Here is a 27,717-nt window from a genome sequence, read left to right on the forward strand (position 1 = left end):
GCCCTGGGGGAGATAGGTGGGCATCAGTGCCATTGATTGGCTGGCCCTCTCCCAGATGGTGGAGGTGCTCAAGTCCTTCTTGGAAACCACAGACATCTCTTGTGGTTATACTGCAAGCCTGGGGCAGGTCATCCCCTAATTCATGCCCTCATTCGGTCCCTGGAGACTGCTGTGGCACCAGGATCCTCCCTCCCTCCATGGACCAGGGCTTAGGTGAAGAGGTTGGCCTGCCTAAGCCCTCCAAAACCTCTGAGGGCTATCTTTGAGTCATTTCTGGCCGGCCTCAGCCCCACCAAGCCTGCCCAGGCATAGCCCTGTTGTATTGATTTGAAGTTGATGTTCCAAAGTACGTCTGACCGTGCCAAGAGGGCCAGGCTCTGCCCACCCTATTCTCCTGCTGTTGCTGATGCTGTTTTGACTTCAGTTGCCTCCTGGGGACAAACAACTTTGCAGGCAAATGCGATGTTGCTAAAGAAGTCTGCTGCTGTCTTTTGCCGCAGTGCTCCAATGGAGCCAAAAGGCCTGCTTTCTGGCTGCCAGCTTCCTCAGTACCTGATGGGGCAACACACCCTACTTTCAGTGCCTCCTACAATTCCTACCTCAAGACCCTTCCAAAACTTAAATATTTACTGGTTTCAGAAATATTTACTTAAAGAACTCAGGATTTGGGCAAACACAACTGCTCTGTTTTTCTAATAGAGAAATACTTTGAATATGCCTTACAAAACTGTACAGTATGCTCGTTCTTTGGAGATGCATGGCAAAATGCCCCTTTCTGGAGGGCAGTCACTCCATTAATTTCTTTAAAGCCAGCCTTGTTTTAACCCTTTAAAGAAAATCTGCTTTCATTGTTCTCCAACATTCTCCCCAGAAAGTTTCAACGATGTATCTACTTTGGAACTCTCTGGCTGGTAAGCTGGTGTAACAAAGTCACATTTTTTTTCCTTTTTGAAAATCCTTTTTGAGGATCAGTACTTCAACCTACACAGCCTGGATTTTTTTTCCAAATAAAAAGGGGGTAGACCCAACCATTCTCTTTCAAGATTCGTAAGACTGATCAATTTATTTGATCTGTTTTAAATCTGGGGACATTTAGAGTCACTTGCATCTGCATGGGAAGGGGGACATAGGGAATTTTCAATTTTCAATAGAAACGTAGCCGTGACTGCAAGAGAAACAAAAGGTAGCGGCAGAGAGAAAGAGGGATCCACCGACTTGGGCAGTGAAGCTACTAAAGCCGATAGCCTGGGAGGATGAGGCACTCCCTCCCCTATCTTCTCTCTCTCTCTCTCTTCCCCTCCCCCGCAATTTTCTGGCTTTCTCTCCTTTTCCCCGTTTCCCGCCCTCGGTCTTCCTCCCTGGTCCCATTGCTCCTTCTCCTCCCCTTACTCCCCAGGCAGCTCTTTTTTCCTCTGGCTCTTTTGGACTGTTTCAAAAGACGAGGCCTCCTGATTCCCCCAAAGTAGCTCTGGACCCTTGAGGCAAAATCTGGAGCTGGAGTCCCGAAGGTAGTTCGTGTCGTTCTGCCAACTCCTGCGACGTTGCTGGAACCAGTTGTATTGGCTCTTGCCTTTCCATTGGACCATTTCAGCAACACGGAGAGGGGGGATCTGGTGCTTGGATAATAGCCTATCCTCCATATTACTTTACCCAGGCTTCATGCTCTGGAGAGGACACTCCTCAATTATAGTCTCTTGAGACTGAAGGATGCCTATGACCCTTCCAAATTGGGTCTCCTGGTTGAAGTTGTGTCATCAGGCCATGTTTATTCCAACTCCTCCCTGCCTCTCTGCTTGCTTTGCTGCATCCAGCCCTCCCATGCCAACACGGTGCTCCAAAATCCAGTCGGGCTTCATTCCAAATTCCTGGAAGACTATTCATTCCAGCTTTCTAGGCATTTCTACTGTGTGAGTAGGTAGGCAGGACCTGGGACAAACTGGGATCTTCCACTCGAGCCAAGTGTCCCTGTGCTCCTGCTGGTGATAATCCCCCGAGAGGTGGGCTCTGTCCCACCAAAGGTGTTGGCAGGTCATCCAAGCCCCAACCATGGCAAAGCCTGTCCAGGGGCCCCCAGACTCTGTCCACCTTATTAATCTGCTACTGTTGTTGCTGGTACCACTGTTGCTACCTTGGGGAAAATTTAATTTCACAGCTTCAGCCACACACACACACCCCAAGCTATCCGGGCATTCAGCCATCCCCGTGCCAACATCATCAATAACAACAGAACTTACAACAAGCCCAGTGGCTCAGCAGCAGTTTAACTCAGTAAGTAGGCAGAAGCCGGAACAAGGGACAAGAGCTCAGGTCCACCCCATTGCATGGATTCAAACTGCTGGTCTTCCGCTCGAGAAGCCCAGCGGCCACCCTGATTAACCGCCATTAGTAGCACCTTGCAGTCAGACCCTATTCTCCTTCTGTTGCTGCCCAGTAGCCTCCTGGGGACAACCTTAAGTAACTTTGCGGGCAAATATGATGTTGCAGAAGAAGAAGACCAGAGTCACCTGCTTTTTGCCTCAGTGCCCTGATGTGGCCAAAAAGCCTGCTTTCCAGCTGCGAATGTCCTCAGTGCCTGATGGGGCAAAAAGTCAATGACGTTGCTGGCCATTTGAACAATTTCCTAATCCTGCAGCTCCTTCCATTTGGGCTACATTACAAAAGGCCTGTCTGCTCTGCCCTACCCAAAGCCTGTCTGGACATGGCCCCATCGCCCGGCTGCAGAGCTCGTCTGGTTTTCAACACGTGCCAAGGGGGCCAACCTGTCTAAGCCCCCCTAAAGCTCCGAGAGCTACCTTTATCATATCCGAGCGGTCTCAGCAGCCAAGTTGCAATCCCTAGCTTTCTAGTTCTAAACAAGCATCTTTGTATCTTTGAAGGTTGTCAGCAAGTCTAGTTAGATGTTGGTGGGCAGGTGAGTCTCCTAGTCCAGGCTCTGCCCCACCCAAAGCCTGTCCAAGCACACACCCCTGTGCCAACGAGGGCCTCTCTCAACCCCACCCAAAGCCTGTCCAGGCGTCATCCCATTGCCCGGCTTCAGACTGCAGAGCTAGTCTGGTTTTCAACCTGTGCCAAGGGGGTCGGATTGTCTAAGCCCCCCCCCCAAACCTCCGAAGGCTATTTTTATCAGCAGCCAAGTTGCAATCCCCACCTTTCTATTTCTAAACAAGCATCTTTGTCGCCCCATCACCCGGCTTCAGGTTGCAGAGCTGATCTGTTTCTGACAGCCCCTCAGATTAACCGCTGTTAATGGCATCGACCCTGTTCATCTGATGGTGCTGTTGGAAGTTGTAAGCAATCTTAGTTGCCTCCTGGGGGCAAAAACCTTTGCTTTGCAGGCACATCTGATGTTGCTGAAGAAGATCAGAGTCTGCTCTGCTGCCTTTTGCCTCAGTGGCCCGATGGGGCCTCAAAGCTTGCTTTCCTAATGCATCATGTACCCGATGGGGCAGCACGCACCACTTTGCTGCTGCCATGTGCCTAAAGGGGCAGCGCATGGCACTTTGCTGCTGCCAACTACCTCAGTGCCTGATGGGGCAAATAAAGCCTGCTTTCCTGCTGCCTTTCCCTCAGTGCCCGATGTCGCCAAAAGAGTCTGTTTTCCTGCTGCCAACTTCCTAAGTGCCCACTTTGCTGCTGCCATGTGCCTCAGTGCCTGTATCTGTAAATTGGTGTATACCAATTTGGTATAATGATCACACGAGCTCTATGAGCTTCAAAATAACAATTCTGTCACTCAATGCAAGCTGCAATAGCCCATAGATAAAGCCTATGATAGGGAGGCAGGAGATATTTAGTAAGATGTATGAATGTAGTTTTATATATATGTATATAGATATTTTAGTGTTTTTAGATTGATTTTATGTCTTCTAATTTAAATAATGTTCCTTACTTTTGCTGGTCAATGACCATAATAAAACATTTATTAATGCCTGATGAGACAAGACACACCACTTTGCTGCTGCCATGTGCCTCAGTGCCCAGTGGGGCGAAAAAAGCCTGCTTTCTTGCTGCCTTTTCCCTCAGTGCCCGATGGGGCCAAAAGAGCCTGCTGCCAACTTTCCCGCTGCCAACTTCTTCAGTGCCCAATGGAACCAAAAAGCCTGCTGTGCTGCCAAATACCTCCTTGCCTCCAGTCCTCCTGAGGGCAAACCGTTCTTCACTGGCAAATGTAACGTTGTGCTAAGCTGAAGACAAACTCAATGCCTCATGCATACCTCTGCCAAAGGGACCTCTAATTCTGCTGGGGCCAAATATAACTCCCTCAATGCCATAGGCTTCTGTGCCGTGTGGTAAACTCTCCTGGGGGGACCCAACTTGTGGGTGAATAACTCGGAGTTCCAATATCCAATCTTCACCAAAGTTGGCAGGCATGTTGGGAAAAGACATAGGAAGCTCTGTTGTGATTCCGGATTCTCTAAGTACCTTGGGGGATCTTTCCTGGGGGGGTCCTCTTTGTGACTATATAGCTCAGGGGTCCGTGATCCAATGTTCACCAAACTTTCAGGAGTTGTAGACAAGCGTCTGCTAATTTGGTGTCTCTAGGTCATCAAGGGCCCATATTATAGCCGTTAAAATTACAGATGAATCAACAGATTGATCCATCAAAGAATATTCGTTACATTTGTAGATCCATTAACCTTGACAAATAACGGATTAGAACAAATCACCATTTTTAAAATTTGTCCCCATCTCTCTTAGCTACCCCTTTACATACTCTGGCTCACCCTCCTAAATTTGACCTTGAGGACTTTCAAATTATAGGACTACCAGCACTCTTCATTTGATGACATCTTACTTCTATCTTGGGAGACATGTAAATAGACACCAGGGCAAGAACCTCCACCTTTAAACCTCAAAGGCACTACAGCACTTCCATAACATCCCAGTCATGGAAGACAGGCCTCTCCTAGATCAGATAGGTATCAAGCAACAGACAATAGACGGAACCACACATTTACCCACCATCAGGGTTGGTACCAGTCTTTGACCGAGTACTGTTACTCATGTTTGTCTAGATGGTACTCTCTTCAATAATGGTCTCCTATCATTCTCCTCATTCCATTGTTTATTATTTATTAATTTATTTTAAATATTTTACCCCACCTTTCTCCTTGAAAAGGACCCAAGGTGGCTTACAACACAGAAAGACAGCATTTAAAGTTGAAAACAATGACTATACAACAGTGGTTAACATAATTAAAGAACCTGTTCCACAATGGAAAGGGCAGCAAGATCCCTAGGAGCCTGAGACTGAAAAGATAAGGAATTTTTTTCTATAGGCTGGAGAAAAAAACCCTTTAAAAACAGTTCCTCCCACATGCTTTTTGAAGCCTTGCTTCAAAGTCCAGTAAAATGGTGCACTGCAGGGGAATGGCTGACAGTAATGTTGAAGGATCTCTTTCAACATTTTGCCTTCCCTTTTTAATGCAGCAGGTGCCATTAGTAGAAACTCCCCCGTAACAGACAATTTAAGGAGCCTGCCATCAATCTTAATATCATCAGCTAGTATCATCAGCTTCTGAACTTTCCTCAACCATTACTTCTGCCCATACTTCATTGTTGCCACATGGACTTCTTCTCAGGATATTTCAGTCCTCAAATGGGACAGATGACTGAGTCTTACTGTCAGTATAGGAGATCAACACCATAACAGAATGAGTGGAGTCTATTCCTGAAGGAAAAGCTGATATCAAGGTCAAGACAGTCTGTGGAGTAGGAGGATGTAATGATAACCAAGCAGCCAAAAATGATGCAGAAGAAGGTAACTTATATGATACGGTAGCCTTCTTACCTTTCACATATTCTGCTTCAGCAGATCCAGCATGATGCTTAGAGGGGAGCTTTTTTTAGTTTCAGTTGTGATATATCACTCCCAGGTGTTGGTGGCGAACTGAAGTAGAGGAAGCTAGCATAGACACTGAGATACGCATCAGTACTGATGGTTGTCAATGCAGTGTCAACACAGCTGACCACAACAGGAGCTGAGATGGTGAAGGCAAGGCCTGCTCAATGGAGGATTTTTAGAAAATGCTTACCAATGCTGCGTGAAAGGGCAGTATTGAGCAGTTTGATCGGCTACCTGCAACAACTTCTCCCAGAAATGAAGTCACGTTTTGAATGGTCAAACTTGGGGTCTTGCTTGGTCAGTTCCCAACAGGTGGAACTTAGAAATGTGGGATCTACCAAGGCAGTAGGGGCACTGCAAATGGCCATCCACAGGGGCAACCTTCCCCTCAGTCAGAACACTCTCCCCCAAATCCGTAGGGGTTATCAAAATAGACAATCCCAGCAACAGGAGAAAGAGTCAAGAAGTATAGAGCCAAAGTTAAGTAGAAGAACAAAAGTAATACTTTTAAGATGCCACACTCAGCAAAGAGAGCATTCACAACAATGTTGTTCCTCTAGTGAATGAAAAGCTGAGGCATACTGAATCATGTGGAGTAGGCACAGGGGTGAGCTTCCTACCTAAAGTGCTCAACTGTAGAATGTTCTGAATAATCCTCTGTGCAGACAATCTGTTTTTACTCTGGGTGATAAAAATAAATGTCTCATGCCAAATCCTCAAGGTGAAGAACATCACATGTATGAGTAACTGCCTGATAGACATATTTGTGAGAGTGCGTTTGGTGCAGTAAGCTTCGAGTTTGGTGAGCAAGGTTTTTCTTTGAAGCCAAAGTTGATGACTTGGAAAAGCTGAGAGAGGCAGAGAATCAGTGGATGCGACCTTCAGGGATGTAACAACGGCAATCAAATCACCAAGGACAAATACCATGGAAAATGAAGTCCTAGGGAAAGGAATGTATCACTCCAAGGAAGAAATAAATAAAAGAACACAGTCCTTACAGGATGAAGAGGTTTCATTTCAAAATGACTATCTAATTCTGGTAGTAGTGTGGCACTGTTGAATTAAATAATTAGCTAGATGGGTAACACAGGCATATAGAATGTATGGTGAACTGCCTGTCCAGTATGACTAGAAGAATTTCTGAAGAACTTCATTGCATGAGATGACAATATAGAAATGAGAGGTTCATATTTGTGAGGTGCTGGGAACATTTTATAATAAGCCAAGGCTCCACCTGAATCAGAATGGAACATAATTGTGGTGCTTACCATTAAAAAAGTAGCAAAAGACATTTTAAACTGAACCAAGAGAACACTAATGGGGAGTGGGAATCATCTGGTTTGGTTTGAATCCTTAGAGGATGAAGATGAAAATGTTTCTATAAACAGAGAGAAAACATTAACAAAAATCATGACTACAGAAAAATTGTAAAAGTTTAATGTTGACAGTTAAGAAATCATTTTTAAAAAAGATTTTCAATTATCAATCAAAATGGAGAGTTCGGTCAAGAAATCAGAAGACTGAGACTTGAAATGGTAGTTACGAAGAAACCAGAAAAGCTCCTAAGGCAAAATAAACAATCCAAGATGTATAAAAATGGTAGCAATGCAAATTTTATTCTTATCTAAAAAGCTTGGGCTTAACACATTTCAGCGGTGGCCTTCTTCAGGAGGTAAGCAAAAAATAATATATATATTAATTTAGAAATAGCTGGCTTGGGACAGTTACCGCTTTTTTTCTTATCTACATAGTTAACAATATAAAATATTAATATGCACATAACAAATGCATCAAACCTGAGCTTTTTAAAATAAAATCTAAATTGCTACCATTTTTATACATCTTGAGACTCCCATTTGTACTTTTGCCACCCGTGAATGTACCAGTTCCCTCTGCTTTATTGCTGGACACATGCGACTTGTATTAATGTCAATTATATGGTGGCATAAATTTTCAACAGGAGTCTGACCATCAGAACTCACTGGAAAAGATAGTACCGCTAGGAAAAGCGGAACATAGCAGGAAGAGAAAGACCTAACATGAAAGGGATTGGCTCACTAAAAGAATGGCCTTTCATTTGCAAGATCTGAGCAGGTCTCTTAATAAAAGAACCTTCAGGAGATGGTTAAAATCATAGGGTTGTCACAGATCAGAAGCAAACTGATGAGACACAGCAAGTCTTGATTTCCAAGAAGCAATATGACTCTGAATTTTACTTGTGGAGGAACATATGTGGAAGTGTATTACTATATTACCCTGCTTGTGTACTTCATGTAACATTTACTTCATTGCTATATGAATCAAATTCTTAAGTACACATTTGACCTCATCCAGGCCCTTGGTATGTTCATGTCATCTAGTGCCTCTTTGAAAACATACATATACTCTTCTTGTTTAACTATAATTGCTAGAAGTAGCTACCTAAAAATGTTTTTATCTGTTGCATGGTGTTGAATCACTGTGGTTAAATATCTGCCTTGTTTGTGTAGATGCAGGCATTTCATCTTGTATTCATTTTTTCTAATTGCATTATCCTGAGCTTGAAACTGCCTATTATATTGCTGCATTATTTTTAAACATAGATTGCAACTACCATTTGGAAGCAGAATTAATCTCCTTTATCTTAACAAATATTGGAAAGAATGAATAAGTACCTACCAAACTCCACACAGCCTCAGAGTCACACTGGGCCTTTGTGCTTATGTTTCAGCTCATAGAAACACACAGGTAAAAGTGGCCCTTTCATGCCACTGCCTTTTAATTTTTTTTTCTTTGAGTAAATAGAACTTGTGAGTCAACAAACCATGAGTGAAGTTGTTACTCAAATGTTCAGGGATAGCATTGCTATAGGAATGTCAAAAAACAGATGGCAGATAAAGTAACTTGCATTTTTAAAATTCATGTTGTAGAAACTGGAGCTATTTATTTTAGAAGGTAAAACCTAGCATGGATTAGATGACCCAAGTGGTACACCATGACCAGTATTTTGTCTTGAAATGAGAGACTAAGATTTGGTCTCATGAAATGAGAGGCTAAGGTTTGGTACTTGGTAGTTCTCTGGCTTCTGCTCAGGCTGACCAGTCCTGTACGTTTGCAGTGGTTACTGAAAAGAATTACAAAAAACAAATGATGATCACCATCATCTTAGAACTAGAGAGCTGGAAGGGACCCTATGGATGATGGTATTCAACTCCCCCCCCCACATTTTCTGGTTCATATCTCTTTGTCAAATTGTAATTTGATAGAAGCAGAGATTATTCTCAATGTTTCTTACCCTTTTGCCTATATTAAAGTAGCATGGTCAGTTAGGTTTTAACTTTTAGGTTCAACTAATGATGCATTTCCTTTAACAAAATTAAACAATATATCTCATTTTTCCTTACCATGAAAATTCCACAAAATTCCCAAACAACTGGAAAAGATCAAAAAGGTCATTAAGTCCAAACTTCCTGTCAGGCACATTCACTCACCAGCTACCTGCAGATTAATGCAAGCAAGTAAAACCAGTGTACATGAGAGCAGAGACAATACTGCAAAAAGAGACTCCTGAGAAAAAATAGCTCTAGACAACTCATGAAAATCAATTAAGCTATATACTCCAAGGGAAGAAAAATAATAATGGATTACCTTTATCCTGAGGCTTCTTTGTCTAGCTCCCCAAGTTTCTTTTCCCCAGCAATTAAAAAAAGCTCTTGTCCTTTCTGACTCTGTATAAAAAAGATATAATGAAGCATACCACAGGAGATCCTGTAGTACAAAAAATCTTATGGAGATTTCCTGAGGTAGTTCTAAAGAAAAATAGTGTAAATTGCTAAAGTTTAACCTGCAATGCCTTCTTTGGGGATGAATAACCACAACTGCATCCTGCTCTAAAAAGAGGAAGCAGCTTTAATTTAAGCAAACCCAGGAACAGCTGGTGATGACTGCTTCTATGTAAAAGCAGTTTGAAACACCAAAAACAAAACATAATTGCTAGTCTCTCTTATGGCTCATGTAAGATTCAGTAGGTTGTAACTTTTAATATATTTAATTGATGTGATATTTAACAGATGCATTCAACTATAAAGATCAGAAAGAATTAAAATTTTCTACATGGTCATAAGGTTTTCAAAAGTTGCATGTAGCCACTTAGCTGGTTTTTTTTTCAGGATTATCACATCCTGCTGAAGTTTTAGTATATTTATGATACATTTCAATTTCCATCTCATTCTGTATCCTCCACTGATTCCTCTAGTATAGTATACAATTAACTTTATGGTTTTTTGCCACAAGTTGTAGTAATGGCTACAAGCAATACACACAAACACACCAGATTTACAGAAACAGATTGTGTGTCTCAGTGACTCCTAATCATAACAAATAAATATGACTTTCAAAAGCAAATAATATGGAAAACAAGGAACAGCTGTCTCCAAAACTGCCACATGTAAGTTTCCAACAGGAGCTACACACTTCTGGAAAGAAAGAGGTAGACAATATGGATCTTGGGGGCCTGTGTGAGCCACAGAACTCTTATCACACTGTTGAGAGTAGCCCAAGGACTAACTAATTTTTTATTTTTGATAATCATACTGTAATAACCTTATGTTAACTCAGGACTCTTTTTTAAAATATTTCATATTGTATCTTAAATGGCTGGTGTATACTCACACTCACTAGCTGAAATCCAGTAGTAAGTTGCAGCTAGAGTAGGCCCATTGAATCAACAACTTTCAAAGGAGCTGACTCACCAAATCCTGATTCAATGGCTCTACTCTAGTTGCAACTTACTCTTATATTGCAGCCACTGTAATATAACTTGCAGATGAATTCCAACAAGAGTGAAAAATGAGAACAAAATTATTTACAAATAAGCATTTAATTCCACACTTGTAAATGACTACAGGTATATTTAGCTGGCTGTTACAAAAGAGGAAGTGGAACTTTAATAATACATAACGCTGATGAAAAATGTCTACACTATCAAGAAATAAGTGTGTTTTCTTAAGACACTCTTTTTTTCTTTCATGGCTTGCTTCACAAGCTCCATGTCTTCCTTTAACAACTGCTTCAATATCTGTTTGCTTCGCCCATCTGGATTTCCACAGAAAATACTCTTTATAGCATTGAGTACTGCCATTGCTCTATCAGCAATATCCTCAACTACTTTTTTATTGGGTGAGTTCTCTGCATATCTAGCAAAATGGGGACTAAAACCATACAGTAAGTTAATAAATGCTTTTAACTTTCCCATTTCCATTTGAATATCTTCCACCTTTTTTGCTAGAGGAGGAGACGATGTCACCTCTGATACCAGCAGAGTTGCTGATGGTGAAGGGTTAATCTTCAGCTCTACCTTCTTCACCTGTCCCTGCTCCTTTGCCTGCCTGAGCTTCTTTTCTGCTTCTCCTGCAAGTTCCAAAGCATCTTTTAGGAAGCTTTCTGCTTTTTCAATATAGTTATGGAGAGCGGGATCATTTTTAACAGCAGAAGGTGCATTCTTTATTGTTTTGATTAGTGCATCAATCAAGTCTAAGATGTCTGCACCTATAGGTTTATGTAGATTTATGTCCAGATTTTTTTCTTTATTATTTTTCTGCTGTGGGTTATCAGTGGATGTATGTAATGTCTCATGTAATTTTTGAACATTCTTTAGGGACTCCACCAGACTTGACAAAGCTCCATTTGTTAGCTGATCAAAACTTTTTCCACCTGTGGTAGTATTTTCAAGTAGAAATGATACACTGACCAATGGTTTTTCTGAAGTAGTAGTATCAGAATATAAAACAGAAGCACTTGTTTCACTTCGGAGATTTTCTGGTGTAGTTTTTTCAGAAGCAGTTATTGCAGACTGCAGAATGATAGATGCACTTGCATCACTTCTGGGTTTCCAAAATGCTGTTGTAGGTGTGGTAATTCCATTGGTCAAGGCAACTGTTTGTGATCCCTCTGTTTGCATTCCATTATTCTTTGATTTTAAATTCATCAAGTCAGTATCAGCTGTTACAGATGGAGAAGGTTCCACATTGGATTCCATGATAGTTGCTAACTCAGTTGGTAGTTGGGATTGTGTTTGCTCTGTCGGAATATTTTTTACCATGTCTTGCAAAAGGCCCACAAGATCATTCAAAGTCTTCTCTTCTTCCTTTGTTTCTGGAAGGCAAAAATATATATGAGTGTAAAGGAGTGCAATCTCCACTTTTACAAGTAAAATATTTCTAATGATCTGATCACACAATTAAGGCTTTCTAAAGTCTAGGGCACAGGATTATCTTTGCTTTTAAGCCAAACTACATTATTTCAATGATATGGTTATTAATTATAACTGTTGTTTCAACAAAATACTACTAATAATATGAAATAGGATGATTTTGATTTTTTAGGATTACTATATAGCTTACATGAGTTTTTTTACATTTCTTCTCCAGTCTTGATGAAGATGAAAATTAATTTCCTGTATAGCAATTGTGATATATGTGCTACCAGGTCACTTCTGACTTATGCTGACCTTGTTAATGGCTGGAATCTTGTTGCAGTTACACAAATGGCATAACAATTAGGCATGCATTGTTGTAAATTAAGAAATCTCCACAGACATTATCTGTTGTATACTGAGTCTTGGTGTACAAGAGATAATGCCTACAGAGATTTCTTAACTTAGGAAATCCACATCTAAAACAACATAACATTTTGATCTCAGCTGATGACTTCCAAAAAGCTCCTGATATTAACCACTCTAATTCAGGTCTTGCAAGCCATAGGCTGTGAACCAAGCTATTTCATGTTAGGTCTTCTATTAACTTCAGCTTTTCCCAGCATTACTGTCTTCTCCAGTGAGCCTTCCTTACTTGACATCTATGCATTAAAATGACCAACATGGAAACCCATTTCTCAGTGGCATCTTTTACTTGAATTGCAGCTTCTCTAGAATCAAATAAATAGTTTACAGTAATTTCCTCTTTCTTATATTCTTTCTCCAACGCTACTTCTTGATCACATCCCAAACCATGATGTTTCTGTAGATCAGCTGATTCACATAGTCCAGTAGCTCAGCAAGCCATGAAGTAAATGTATAGTAGAGCTCCATATCTGCTGGATCAATATCTGCTGATTTACTTAACCACTGGCTAAAGATATTTTGTGTGTGTGTGTGTACACACACACAATACCTAGAAATCCAGATGTTCAAAGTGTAATTATCAGATGGGCCACTAGGGGGAGGTTTCCCTTCAAAGCAGCATCCATCTTGTAAAACTCATAGCTGGATTTGGCTAGTGAGGCAGGAGGACAGGAGGAGGAATGCAAGCCTTAAGCCAAACTACCTCCTGGGAGAAATTTTCTTTCTCCTGCCCCTTTCTTGCCTTCTGGTTAGCTCTTTCCTCAAGACCCCTGGGCAAATGAGGAAATGAATCCTTAATCATTTTCATAGAAGAGAAGCTTGTGGAGCCATTGAAATTGTATGTGCACACATCTCTGTGTGTGTGAAAGGGGGGTCATCTTCAGAAACTTAATGAAGGAGGAAAGATTTCAACTTGGCTCTTCCTACTCACAGAGAAAAATAATAGTTATGGGGGGGGGGAGTCCTGAGTCCAACATCCTGTTAGCTATAATCTGCACTTTTCAATATCCACGGGTGTTTGTGTGCTTGGAACCCATCCTTCACAGATACTGGGGTCCTACTATATACAAAAACCCCAAAGGGGAAAAAAAAACATGTACGTATATAATAAGCACTTTCTATGCTATAAAAACAAAGAGAGATGCATAAAGGGTGGACAAACATGATAACCAACTTTAGTCAACATACAGCAAACAAAACAGCCACGTTAATTAAGTTATTACTTAATTACAGTTATTAAAGAATAATGACACAGAGACACAAGAATAATTTTTCTCAACATTGGCTTCCTTGAAATTGGCCTTTAAAGTGATTCTATGATTTTAAAAAAACCTCTATTTCAAGAAGAAATACAATATAAATGCTTACTCTGATCCTGAAGGTTGTCTGTTTCCTCTGGTGAAATCTGTACAGTTGCAGTTGGAAGCACAGATACCTATTTAAAAAGAGTAAGGGCTCAATCAGACAGGCATTTGTCTTGCTCTTTGGTAGCTGCTTTTTTATCCAGCAATCAGAAGACATAATTACTGCAATGAACCAATCTATCTCCACAGTGTTTTGGCTGCCGGCAGTTTCTTGATGGGCAAAATTTTTTTTTTTTAAAAAATTCATTCAGATCAGTGATGGTCTAGCAGAATAAAACAACAATAATAATTTCATTTTCTTTGCCCCTCTATAGCAGGGGTGTTCAATTTGCCAATATCCTGGGGTGACTTCCTTATTAAACCATTTCACAGTATCAGAAATTCACAGCTAGAGGAGCTGATTGTTAATTAGAGAAAACTGTACCAAATGTACACATACACCCCACCTTCACACTGCCCTATTTAAATTGTACTCGCTTGCTGCAAAAAGGCTGGAGTAGATGAGTCCTACCTCTAGTCATTGCAAAGTCATTGTTACTTGATCATTGCAGCCACTTTTTCATTATTTTCACAAGCCTCAATTAAAAAAAAAAAGCCAAGAGAGTTATTTTTATTCTTAAATTGTTAGCTACGTATATCTATGTTTCATGCTGAAAGAAAATCAAGTGGTATCTGCATTCCAAAGAGCTACGTATATGAGGCAAGAAGCATACAATGGCTTTTGATAAAATTTCTCTAAATCTCATCATTCATTGAATTCATTGCAACTTCTTGAAAAACAAGTTATCAAACAGTTCACTAGGGAATCCACAGATCTGTACCTCCATTACGGCTCTACAAAAATCTGAAGGTGGATGGATCCCTTCATTTTTGTAACAGAAATAAAGAGTAACGTACAAACAAAAACACTGTACCATGTCAGGTTATAGAAATCATTATGCTCAGCCCTTTCAGAATATGAGAAGTTGTATGAGAGAGGAAGGAAAAGATCAACATGACATTTTTCCTTTTGTGCTATTCAGTGCTAGATGTCTGCAAGCTCTAAACAAATCTATTGCTGGGAAACAGGTGAAGGTCATAGAAATCATAGAAAAGTGAAGTTGGAAGGGGCCTAACAAGGCCATCAAGTCCAACCCCTTGCTCAACGCAGGAATACAATCAAAGCATATCTGTCAGGTTATTATCCAAGTTTTTCTTGAATGCCTGCACTGTTGGAGAACTCCTCAACTCCTGAGGTCACTGGTTCCACTGTCATATCAGCTTTTCCTGATATTTAATTGAAACCTGGCTTCCTTTAGCTCCAGCCCATTGTTGCCTGTCCTGCACTATGGGATGATCGAGAACAGATCTTATCCCTCCTCTGTATGACAGCCTTTCAAATATTTGAAAAGTGCTCTCATATCACTCCTCAGCCTTCTTTTCTCAAGCCTAAACATGCCCAATTCTTTCAGCCTTTCCTCGTAAGACTTGCCTTCCAGCCCCCTGATCATCCTTTTCACCCTCCTCTGCATTTCTTCCAATATGTTAGCATCCTTCTTGAAGTGTGGTGTCCAGAACTGGACACAATACTCAATGTGAGGCCTAATCAGTGCTGAATAGAGGGAGACTAGAACCTCACAGGATTTGGAAACTATACTTCTATTAATGCAGCCTAAAATAGCATTTGCCCTTTTTGTAGCCACATCACACTGTTGGCTTATATTTAGCTTGTGATCTATGACAATTCCAAAATAACTCTTGCTTGTCAGATATCCCCCGTCTTGTAACTTTCCAATTGGTTTCTTTTTCCAAGGTGCAGTACAGTGGTGCCTCACACAACGATGTTAATTGGTTCCAAAAAAATCAACGTTGTGTGAAACATCGTTCTGTGAAACACCATTTCCCATAGGAATGCATTGAAAACCGGTTAATCCGTTCCAATTGGAACAGATTGCCATCGCTGAGTGAAAATCCCCATAGGAAACATCGCTGTGTGAAACAATGTTTCCTTCATTGGAATGTATTGAAGCCGACTCAATACATTTCAATGGCTTTGCGAAGTCCTTTTTCGCTTCTGTAAAAGTGTCTTACAATGTTTGGAGGCTGTTTTAAATGATTGCAATGGTTAGCCCACCTCCTGAAACCTATGCAAACTGATTTTGGTGTTGTTCTGACACTTTGTTAATTTATGATGATTTTTGTTTTCTCCATTGGAAACCATTAGACAGACCATCCAATGGTTTCCAATGGAGAAAATTCAAAAAATCATCATAAATTAACGAAGTGTCAGAACAACACCAAAATCAGTTTGCATAGGTTTCAAGAGGTGGGCTAACCATTGCAATCATTTAAAACAGCTTCCAAACATTGTAAGACACTTTTACAGGAGCGAAAAGGGAGATCGTTGTGTGAAAATCCCCCATAGGAAACATCGCTGTGTGAGGCGGCAAATTTAACAGAAAAAGGCATCGTTGTGTGAATTTATTTTTATTTATTTATTTTATTTATTTAATTTATATGCCGCCCACACTACCCAAAGGTCTCTGGGCGGCTTACAGCATTTAAAATACAATAAAGATATGTACAATTAAAATACAATTAATATATATATAAAATTGCCATCAGACCCACAGTTAATATTATTTCAGTTAAAAGCCTTCTGGAACAGGAAGGTTTTGACCTGGCGCCGAAATGTCATCAGTGTCGGCGCCAGACGAATCTCAGTCGGGAGGGCATTCCATAGTCTGGGGGCAGCTGCCGAAAAGGCCCTTTGTCTGCAAGCCATCCCTCTTACCTCCTTGAGGGATGGTTCTTTCAAAAGGGCCCCCTGGCTAGATCTTAACTGCCGGGTAGGCTCATATGGAAGGAGGCGGTCCTTCAGGTATCCAGGGCCCAAGCCGTTTAGGGCTTTATATGTCAAAACAAGCACTTTGAATTGGGCCCGGGCAGCAACTGGTAGCCAATGTAACTTATACAGAATCGGCTTGATATGTTCCCTGGCGGCCACACCACTCACCAGCCGCGCCGCTCGATTCTGAACCAGTCGCAGTCGCCGGACCGTCTTCAAAGGCAGCCCCACGTAAAGCGCATTGCAGTAATCTATACGGGATGTTACCAGTGCATGTGTAACTGTCATGAGACTCCACTCGTCCAGGTAGGGCCGTAGCTGGTAGTTTCCGCAGCTGAAGGAAGGCGCCCCTGGCCACCGAGTCCACCTGGGCTTCCAGTGTTAGACTGGGGTCCAGGAGCACCCCCAAGCTGCGGACCCTGTCTCTTAGGGGGAGTGTAACCCCATTCAGGGCAGGGAGATGGCCCTCCAGCCTGTCTGGCGAAGCACCCACTAACAGCACTTCCGTCTTGTCTGGATTGAGTTTCAATTTATTGACCCTCATCCAGTCCATTATCAGGTCCAGACACGAGTTCAGGACAGAAACCGCCTCACCTGGATTGGTGGAAAACGAGAGGTAGAGCTGAGTGTCATCAGCATATTGCTGACTCCTCAGCCCAAACCTCCTGATGACCTCTCCCAGCGGTTTCATGCAGATGTTAAACAGCATGGGGGACAGTATCGAACCCTGAGGAACCCCATGACATGAATGCCATGGGGCAGAGCAACTGTCAGAGCAACTGGACACGGTCAGCCAGGAAGGAGTGGAACCACCGTAAAACAGTGCCCCCAACTCCCAACCCAGCCAGCCTATCCAGAAGCACACCATGGCCGATGGTGTCGAAAGCCGCTGAGAGGTCCAGGAGTATCAACAGGGTCACACTCCCCCTGTCTCTCTCCCGCAAAGGTCATCGTACAGGGCGACCAAGGCAGTCTCTGTACCAAAACCCGGCCTGAAACCCGATTGAAATGGATCCAGAAAATCCAGAATTCATCGTTGTGTGAGGCACCCATTGTGCGAGGCACCACTGTACTTTGCACTTATCCCTGTTGAATTTCATTCTGTTGCTTTCGGCCCAGTGCTCCATCCATTCGTTGTTTCCACTGCATACAACAGGGAGGAAAACATTATTGTATAGTACAGGCAACTGAGCCTTTTAAACCTCGTCATTGTTATTTAGTCATTTAGTCATGTCCGACTCTTCGTGACCCCATGGACCAGAGCACGCCAGGCTCTCCTATCTTCCACTGCCTCCCGGAGTTGTGTCAAATTCATGTTGGTTGCTTCAATGACACTGTCCAATCATCTCGTCCTCTGTCATCCCCCTTCTCCTCTTGCCTTCGCACTTTCCTAACATCAGGGTCTTTTCCAGGGAGTCTTCTCTTCTCATGAGATGGTCAAAGTATTGGAGCCTCAGCTTCAGGATCTGTCCTTCCAGTGAGCACTCAGGGTTGATTTCCATTAGGATGGATAGGTTTGTTCTCCTGGCAGTCCAGGGGACTCTCAAGAGCCTCCTCCAGCACCACAACTCAAAAGCATCAATTCTTCGGCAGTCAGCCTTCTTTATGGTTCAGCTCTTAATTCCATACATCACGACAGGAAAAACCATAGCTTTGACTATGCGGGTGATACCTCTGCTTTTTAAGATGCTGTCTTTTATTTATTTATTTATTTATTTAATTTATATCCTGCCTATCTGGTCGGTTAAGACCACTCTATGTTTGTAATCACTTTCGTCCCAAGAAGCAGGCGTCTTTTAATTTTGTGGTTGCTCTCTCCATCTGCAGTGATCATGGAGCCCAAGAAAGTAAAATCTGTCACTACCTCCATATCTTCCCCTTCAATTTGCCAGGAGGTGATAGGACCAGTGGCCATGATCTTGGCTTTTTAGATGTTGAGCTTCAGACCTTTTTTTGCACTCTCCTCTTTCACCCTCATTAAGAGGTGCTTTAATTCCTCCTCACTTTCTGCCATCAGAGTGATATCATCTGCATATTGGAGGTTGTTGATATTTCTTCCGGCAATCTTAATTAATTCTGGCTTGGGATTCCTCCAGTCCAGCATTCCGCATGATGTATTCTGCATATAAGTTAAATAAGCCGGGGGACAATATACAGCCTTGTCGTACTCCTTTCCCAATTTTGAACCAATCAGTTGCTCCATATCCAGTTCTAACTGTTGCTTCCTGTCCCACATATAGGTTTCTCAGGAGATAGAAAATGTGGTCAGGCACTCCCATTTCTTTAAGGACTTGCCATAGTTTGCTGTGGTCCACACAGTCAAAGGCTTTTGCATAGTCAATGAAGCAGAAGTAGATATTTTTCTGGAACTCTCTCGCTTTTTCCATAATCCAGCGCATGTTAGCAATTGTGTCACTAGTTCCTCTGGCCCTTTGAAATCCAGCTTGTACTTCTGGGAGTTCTTGATCCACATACTGCTGAAGCCTACCTTGGAGGATTTTGAGCATAACCTTACAGCATGTTAAACTTAACTCTCTCCACAATTCTCTTGGAAGACTGAGTGAATGAATTAGTTTTACGTCTTGCCATCTGTTGTCTTCTTCTTGAGCTAACTTTCTATATCTTACCAGCTGAACTGCATTATATTTTTGTTGGTACGTGCCTTTATGTTGTTTCTTAGGGCAACCCTATAAATCTATAACTTATAAAAAGTCCTATCAGTCCTGTTACATTTTGCAAACTAAAGGATGTTGTTTCCTTTATGGAATAAATAAAGGAACATAAGATCTCCTTATGTTAGTTCTTCTTTTCTATCTTAAATTCTTCCTATCATTTTTTTCCAGTGACGCTTATCTTCTTGTGATATGTCCAAAGTGCAATAGTGTCAATTTAGTAATTTTAGCAACTAGTGGGAGTTCAGGCTTTATCTGATTTTGAACCTATTTATTGTTCCTGGCAATTGGGAAACACTGTTTCTCCCTATGATGGTCCTAAAAGATTAAACATCAAGATAAGTATTAGTTGTGGCACACCCATTTCTTATAGAGCAATCCACTTTTCATGATCTTTATAACCAAACTGATTTCCTTTTTAAATTTGTCCATATACCTTTGCCAATTTTATTTCTCCATACCTCTAACAGTAAATTATATTGTGTCAATATAGGTCAGTGGTTCCCAACCTTGGATACCTAGGTGATCTTGGACTGCAACTTCTGAAAACCCTGGCCAGTACAGTTGACGGCAAAGACTTATGGGAATTGCAGTCCACGAACACTTGCGTTACCCAAGGTTGGGAACAACCAAGGGGTTCCCTCTAAGCTGGGCAGGTGTGCAGGCGCACATGACTCCATAGCTCTCTTCCTCATCTGTGCAACAATTGCATTCAATCCCTTTGGTTCTGGTTGTGATGGAACCCTGTGTGCATGGGGAGCCAAGTCTCAAGAGAGAGGGGTGGAGCCTCTAAGGACAATCAAATGTTGAGGCATACTCATTTCTTTTAGAACAATCCATCGTTTCTCATGATCCACACAGTTAAAAACGTTGCTGTAGTTTTCTCTGGTTCTTTGATACACTCTACTAGCCAATATATATTTGCAATATAATCTCTAATGTCTCTTCCTTTTCAGAATCCAGCTTCAACATTAGCCATTGACTCACATATGGTAAGAATCCTTGTGACAGCATCTTGAACATCACTTTGCTTGCATGGGAAATGACAGGATTTTTATTCAAGGCAATCCATCTTCCCTCCATTTCTTCTGTGCAGTTATCCAGCATATTTTTTCCAAATTACTTTATCCTGGTCAGACAGTATACCATCCTTCCCCATTTAGTCTTTCAGCATCCCAGAAACCCTTTGTTTCCCTTTGATTTCTTGGATTTTATGGAAAACGTATCTTGTTTTCCTTCTTTGGTTGTTCTCTTCTATCTCTTTGTACTAATTATTGTAATAGCTTTATTTGAAAAGTTGAATTTTGGATTCTGAGCCCATTACTGCCACTTTTTACTTTTGCTTTTTACAGCTGCTGGTGAAAGCTTCTGGGAGGTAGACCAAGAACACCTGGGCTATCCAAGGTTGGGAAACACTGATCTAAGTTTTTTTCTTTTGACCACTGAAGTAGTATTTTTCATTCTTCTCTGATAAGATTTCTATTTTCAACCAAGAATTCTGGTTAAAGTTCAACAGAATTTAGGAACAAAAGCCTGTTCTTAAATTCTTAAAGTGTAAATTAATCAGAAATGTTATTTAAATTACATTTTGGTGCTAGGATTCTTTTAGTGTTACTTTTCAATTTTATTCTAGTTTTTTAATTTTTAAAATCCTGGTTGATACCACAATTTGCTCTTCATTTTGTTTGGGCAGAGAGAATACAGCTTCTCCATCTACTACTTCTGCTTGTGTGGTCTTTTTCACTTTTATGTTGGCTTTTTGGTGATGTTAATATGTACAGTTGTCTGTTCGGATGCCCGAAGCGTGTATTTGCAATAAACAGATTGTTGGCTGTTTTCTATGAGTCACTCCCTTGCTTCCTTTCTGACTCTATCAAAATTTGGTTCTCATTTATTTGCTACATTTGTGTCCCTATCAGCACATCTTGTTTTGGTGGATGATCGATCTCCTTTGGGCTATTTACATAAATCTTTCTACTTCTGTTTTAGCATAGAACATTGATTAGGCATCCTTCAGTCTCGAGAGACTATGGTAATGTGCTCTGTATGGAGGACTTGGAACAGCTTCTAGTGTGGCTGAGAAGGCTAATTCGAGAGTGACAATCCCTTCTACACTGAAGACAAATACAATCTGTACCCTGTCCAGCTCCCTGATTTTGCTTCTTTCATGACTGCCTCTTTGCCTCAGCCTGCTGTACAAGTGTCTCTTCAAATTGGGAGAGGCCATGATGCACTGCCTGCCTCCAGGCTGAACACTCAGAAGTCAGGGTTTCCCATCTGTTGAGGTCCATTCCCAAGGCCTTCTGATCCCTAATTGTCCATACAGGAGATCTTTTGGAATCCGACCATCAGAACATAGACATGAATGATGTCTGCACAGATAGGCTAACCATGAAATCTGATTGGTATTATTTAACTATACTTTCCATTACACATAAGGAAGTGCTTGTGCTGTACTTCTCTCACTATTAAAGCCTTACTGTTTCTTCTAATTTGTCTCAGAACTATTTTTACTACAGATGTCATTCATATACTCATAACAATCTGCCTGACTTCCAGTTTGTTTACCATTGTGATATTTGGGATTGGTGTGAGCTGTAACATCCCCTCCCTTCCCCCACAGGTCCAACTAGCCTCAACAATTTTCAAGTGTAGCAGCTTACATGTCTCTCTCATTAGATGGTATCTAACTGATCTGGCTGGTAGTATGCTGATGTGGCCCAGACAGTTGACATGATCACTCCCAAATGCCTTCTCAATCTTCATACCTTCCCCCTGCTTCATGGAGGAACTTCAAGGTATGAAATTAGCAAGAAGCTACAGCATAGGTGGAGAAAGGATCTGTTGCAGTTAAGATCCTGACCAGGAGATATGTCTTTATGTTGGTAAAAAAAAGGCCTTAAATATTAAGATCATTGCAAACCAGCAAGTGGAACTTTTCTGGATGGTCTGCAACTGTCATTAATCCTGGTCATCAACGGCCGCTTCCTGGTGATTTCAAAGCCCAATTCTGGTTTTCTTTTTGTCTTTTGTATCTGTACAGCTTTCCTCCAACACCATATTTGAAATGATTAGATTTTTGTCCTATCATTTTTTCAAATAGTACAATTCTGATCTTAGTATCCAGTGACATTCTTTGCTAACTCCTGTTAGAATACATAATTATAGAACACAATGTTGAGGTGTATGTATATGTTTGAATGTGTTTGCTATGAAAGAGCAGAATGTCGTATTTGCATAGCATAGGATTCTAACCAATCAGAATGTGTCTGAAGTCAGCCAGGCTACTATATACGACAGGTGTCAGTTAGAAGCTGTCAGACAGGGTCCAATATGTGACAGGGACAGAACTAAATATGTAATAGACCTCAGACAAGGCTAAACAGAAGGGTCTAATAAAGGACAGAACAAAATATGTGGTTGTAATTGACTAGATAGGCGGGATATAAATACAATAAATAAATAAATACAATAAATAAATAAATAAATAAATAAATAAATGTAATAGGGTATCATACAACAATATGTAGCGACAATATGTAACTAAGATAAGGACATATACAATGTAATAGTTCTCAGAGACAGAAATAGACATAACTGACAGAATTTAATAGGGACAGTAAAGGCTTAGTAATGTAATAGTGTAACGAGAGAATTAGATTTATACCAGAGAAAATATGTCTGTCAATAAGTCAAGAGCATGTATAATACCAAATGTCTAAGCACTATGAGTTATGTTATATTTTACAGATGTTTATAAATAGTCAAAGTTATTTAATGTTTTAACGAAAAGCACAAGTGATTATTTGCTGACACAAAACACAAAGAAGAGAGAACATAATTTTTTACTCTTTATAAAAGTGGTTTATAAATTTTTTTACTCTTCATTCATATGCTTCAAGCTGCTGTGTGCATACTCTGCAAATTATAGGCTATATATTATTTATTATAACCAAAAGGCAACAACTGCCACCTCTCCTGTTTTTTATTTCAAAAGGCAAAAGGACATCTTTTGGAAAACATGCACACAGCATGTTCATAGAGCTTTTAGTCCAAAATGCTTATCTCCTTCAGTTTGCTTAACCCAAGGAAACAGTTTAGAAATTGGAACATAGGTTTCTAGTCTGAATTTTGTGAAGTGGGCAAAAATACTCTAGAAGTTAAAACTGTTTATTCTTTCCCATTGAATGTATTGTGCCTAGTCAAACCTTTGGTTCTTCCTTTTCATTAAGTCCCAACAGTCCTTCAAAATATTTTGGCACAGAAAAGTTACAGCAACATCCAAGCTGTTCTTGCTTCTGTCTTCTCCCAGTAAACATATATATACCCAAACACAAGGCAATTGTCAGGACTGATTTTAACATGTGTGAATGTTAGTGGATTCCAGAAGATGAGCACAAGATCTGTACTAGATCTGTGCTAGTGCTAGATATTCCTAAATAAGAGAAGTAGACTTCGGTCTGGATACTCCACCGATCTAAACCGAAGTCTACTTCTCTTCTTTTAGGAACATGTAGCAGTAGCACAAATCTAGTACAGATCTTGTGCTCATCTTCTGGAATCCACTACCATTCACACTTGTTAAAAAACAGTCCTGACAACTGCCTTGTGTTTGGGTGAGAAGTGGTTAATTGATGAAAAAAGGAGTTAGCTTCTGGGATTTCCCTTTGCATTGTGTCACTTTGTGAATGGTAGAGAGCACAAGAGGGTATCCTGTAGTAGGCCATCTTCTATGCTGCCATTGGTGTTGTCCACATTCAGACTGCCTTTTGCTATGCAAAGTTTGGCTACAAAGCAATAAAGTATTTTCTATTCATAAAGCTTGGCATCTTTTTTTTCCTGCTAGTAACTGGGTACAATATTATACAGAAATAATTGGGCCATTTCTTGGCTCTTTGAATCATGGTTATAGAAGCATAATATCCCACATTCATAAACTGGAGGTTTTTTTTTAAAGAACTGAATTGAAGCATAAGAGTGCCTGGGGGTACACCTGGACCCGATGATCACCATGGAAATGCAGGTGGCGTCGCTAGTCCGCACCGCATTTTTCCACCTTCACAGATTGCCCTACTGCGACCTTACTGCGACCTTACCTAGACCTTACCTAGACACGGGGACGCTCACTACCTTAGTACATGCACTCGTAATTTCTAGATTAGACTACTGTAATGTGCTCTACGTGGGGCTTCCTTTGAAGCTGATGCGGAAACTTCAAGTGGTGCAGAATGTGGCGGCCAGACTCCTTACTGGAGTGAGAAAATACCAACATATCTCTCCAACTCTGGCCATGCTGCACTGGCTGCCCATCCATTTCCGCATTGACTTCAAAGTGTTAATGCTTACATATAAAGCCCTAAACGGTTTAGGACCTCGATACTTGGCAGAATGCTTACTCCCAACTAGTTCTACTAGTGTCACCCGCGCGAGCCAGGAGGTGAGGCTGAGGAGCCTGACGCCGAGGGAGGCCTGGAAGGAAAGAACTAGAAACTGGGCCTTCTCGGTGGTGGCTCCTCGCCTCTGGAATAACCTACCTCCGGAGATTCACGCTGCACCCTTGCTGGGTACTTTTAAGAACCAACTAAAAACGTGGATGTATAGGCAGGCCTTCCCTTCCAGTTAATTCCTGTCCTCTTTCCTTTTTTATTCTTTTTCTCTTTATTTGATTTATTTTGTATTTTTCCCATCTTGCAGAACCATTTAATTAATTGTTATACATTTTTCTTGAACTTGTTATCCTTTGTTGTAAGCCGCCTAGAGTGGTCGAAATGACTAGATAGGCGGGGTATCAATACAATAAATAAATAAATAAATAAATAAATAAATAAATAAATAAATAAATAAATAAATAAATAAGCATAAGTCCAGGTAAAGTTCTTTACAGCAATCCATTCTGGAAATGAACAGGGAAAGAATGCCTTTGGCTAAGTCCAATTTCTCCAGAAAATGCTACCACTGGTATACAGAATGGCCAAAACCTAACCATGTCAAAGTAGGGTTCTCCCAAGAAGCTAGGTCTAACCTGAACCTGAGGTGGATCAGTGCCTGATGTGCCCTAATGGATCCCACTGATAACATCTAGATGTTCCTCAATCATTCAAAGACACAGAGATTAATGCCTCAATAAAGACACACACCTGTCAGTACAAAATGTGACCAGGGCTAGAACCATAGTTACAGACACTTTTAATATATTTATTTAATTATTTTTAATATTGTAATAATTGATTGTCTTTAGCTTTTACTGTATACTGTTTAATTTTTAATACTGGAAGCTGCCTTGGGTAATTTTTAGGAGAAAGGTGGGGTGAACATATTTTAAATCAGTCAATAAATTCATACCTATTGTCCATTTCAGAAAATTTCTCAGCTCAGTAATATTAATCATTTTCCAAATCCTGAAATGAACATTACATTAAAATGTAATTGAAATTAAATTAACATTACCTGCAATTGTTTAACATTTTCATAAGTGTCTTGGACACCTAAAAGAGAAAGATTTTTTAAAAGGAGTAATAGAGTGTTTTAATTACATTTTAATTAATTTTGCATTAAAGCATTGTTTCTACACTGTATGTTTAGTAAAGGTTTCTCCACTATATATGTAGTACCAAGCCTTTCTAACAACGTAAGCTACATTAACCTAAACAAATAAATGAACAAACATATGATTGCTATATTTCACTATACCACTGAGTATACTTTTAACAAGTTTTAACACACTGAGCATTCATATAATACTATCAGCCTGAGACCTAGAACTTCATCATGCATGCCTTTTCGATTCCCTGTACACACATGATTGCACCCCACTGTATAACACAAATGCAATTATTAAATTTGCGGATGATACGAGTGGTGGGGCTCATAAATAAGAACAATGAGTCTGCTTATAGAAAGGAAGTACAAAGGTTGATACTTTGGTGTCTCACACTTAACATCAAAAAAACTAAAGAACTCATAATTGATTTTAGGAGGAAGAGAAATGTACATTTACCACTGTACATAAACGGTGAGGAAGTGGAGAGAGTTGGTAGTTTTAAATTTCTGGGTACTTACATCTCAGAGGACCTCTCGTGGACTATAAATGCCAACATGCTAATGAAGAAGGCAGAGAAGAGGCTGTATTTCTTGAGATTGCTTGGCAAGTTAAATTTATCTCAGCATTTACTTCTGTCATACTATCGTAGCACCATTGAGAGTGTCCTAACCTATGGCATTCTGGCAGGGTTTGGGAGTAGCTCTGTAGCGGACAAAAAAGCTCTACAGAGAACCATTAAAATTGCCCAGAAAATCATCGGGCTCCAGCTACCAACCCTGGATGACATCTTCACATCCCGCTGTCTAAGGAAGTCACACAGCATCCTGAGAGGCTCTTCCCATCCTGCTTATAACTTTTTTGAACTGTTACCATCTGGCAGAAGATATAGAACAATTAAGACTCGGACCACACGTTTTCTCAATAGTTTTTATCCTAGAGCTATAACTGCAATTAATAATGAGCTTAAAGACCACCAGTAGTGAATAATTAGTTGGACTGTGTTACTTGGCCTGCGGTGTAGATGTTTGTATTTTTAGTGGGGGATTTTTTAGTGGGTGGGGAGTGTTTGGGGAATTTTATGTGTGTGCATGTGTTTGGTCTCTGGATGTCTGTGAATTTCGTTGTATGGGTATACTGTGTATATACTTACAATGACAATAAATTATTATTATTATTATTATTATTATTATTATTATTATTATTATTATTATTATTATTATTATTATTATTATTATTATTATTTTAGAAGCCTTGTGGTGCAGCAGTTAAACTGCTGTACTGCAGGAAAAATGTGCTTATGACCCGGGGTTCAATCCCACGTAGCCGGCTTCTATCCTGCCAAGGATGGTAAAATGAGTACCCAGCTCATGGGTAGCCTGCATAATTAACTTGTAAACCGCCCAGAGAGTGCTTGAAGCGCTATGGGGCAGTATATAAGCAGCACGCTTTGCTTTTTTAAAGTCCCTTCCAAATCTGAGTCTACGTTTGTGACATGTAACAAGAGATTACCATGGGAAATTCATAATCTCTTTTCTCTGTTATTTAGGTATATAAAATACATTTTGCTCCAATGTGAGCCTCCTAGCTAATTAGGGTCAGTAAGGTACAGAATTCCTTCTTGTTCTTTTAAGAAATGAGTTATACAGTATTAGCATGTTTAAGCTAGCAAAATTTTGCCTATGAAGAGCTTGGTTCCTTTTTTTTAACTGGTAAACTAAACTAATTGTCTAAAAAAGTGCCTTATTTTTTCAGTTCCTAGGTTGAAAGGAGTATGAAATACTTTGGCTATTACCATGGAAAGAAGCTGACTATTGTAGGTGCCCCCATAAATAATGGCATTTTTTAAACTCAATGTGTGCATTGAGGTAAT

General features: G+C 40.5%; 1 protein-coding gene across 2 annotated transcripts in view; it reads right to left on the bottom strand.

Annotated features, from left to right (window-relative positions):
- Positions 1–27,717, bottom strand: part of NOX5 (NADPH oxidase 5) — a 127,535-nt gene that overhangs the window by 77,621 nt on the left and 22,197 nt on the right. The window contains exons 4-6 of one of the 2 annotated variants that reach the window (XM_078380875.1): positions 25,754–25,791; positions 13,812–13,878; positions 9,473–11,977 (exon numbers count right to left, since the gene is read on the bottom strand). The gene's annotated coding sequence lies outside the window, so the exon portion shown is untranslated. Of the gene's footprint in view, positions 1–9,306; positions 9,323–9,472; positions 11,978–13,811; positions 13,879–25,753; positions 25,792–27,717 lie in introns of those variants that run through there. The other variant, XR_013538876.1, reaches the window with a different exon arrangement.

This window comes from Pogona vitticeps, chromosome 12 (assembly GCF_051106095.1).
Source record: "Pogona vitticeps strain Pit_001003342236 chromosome 12, PviZW2.1, whole genome shotgun sequence".
Taxonomy (NCBI): domain Eukaryota; kingdom Metazoa; phylum Chordata; class Lepidosauria; order Squamata; family Agamidae; genus Pogona; species Pogona vitticeps.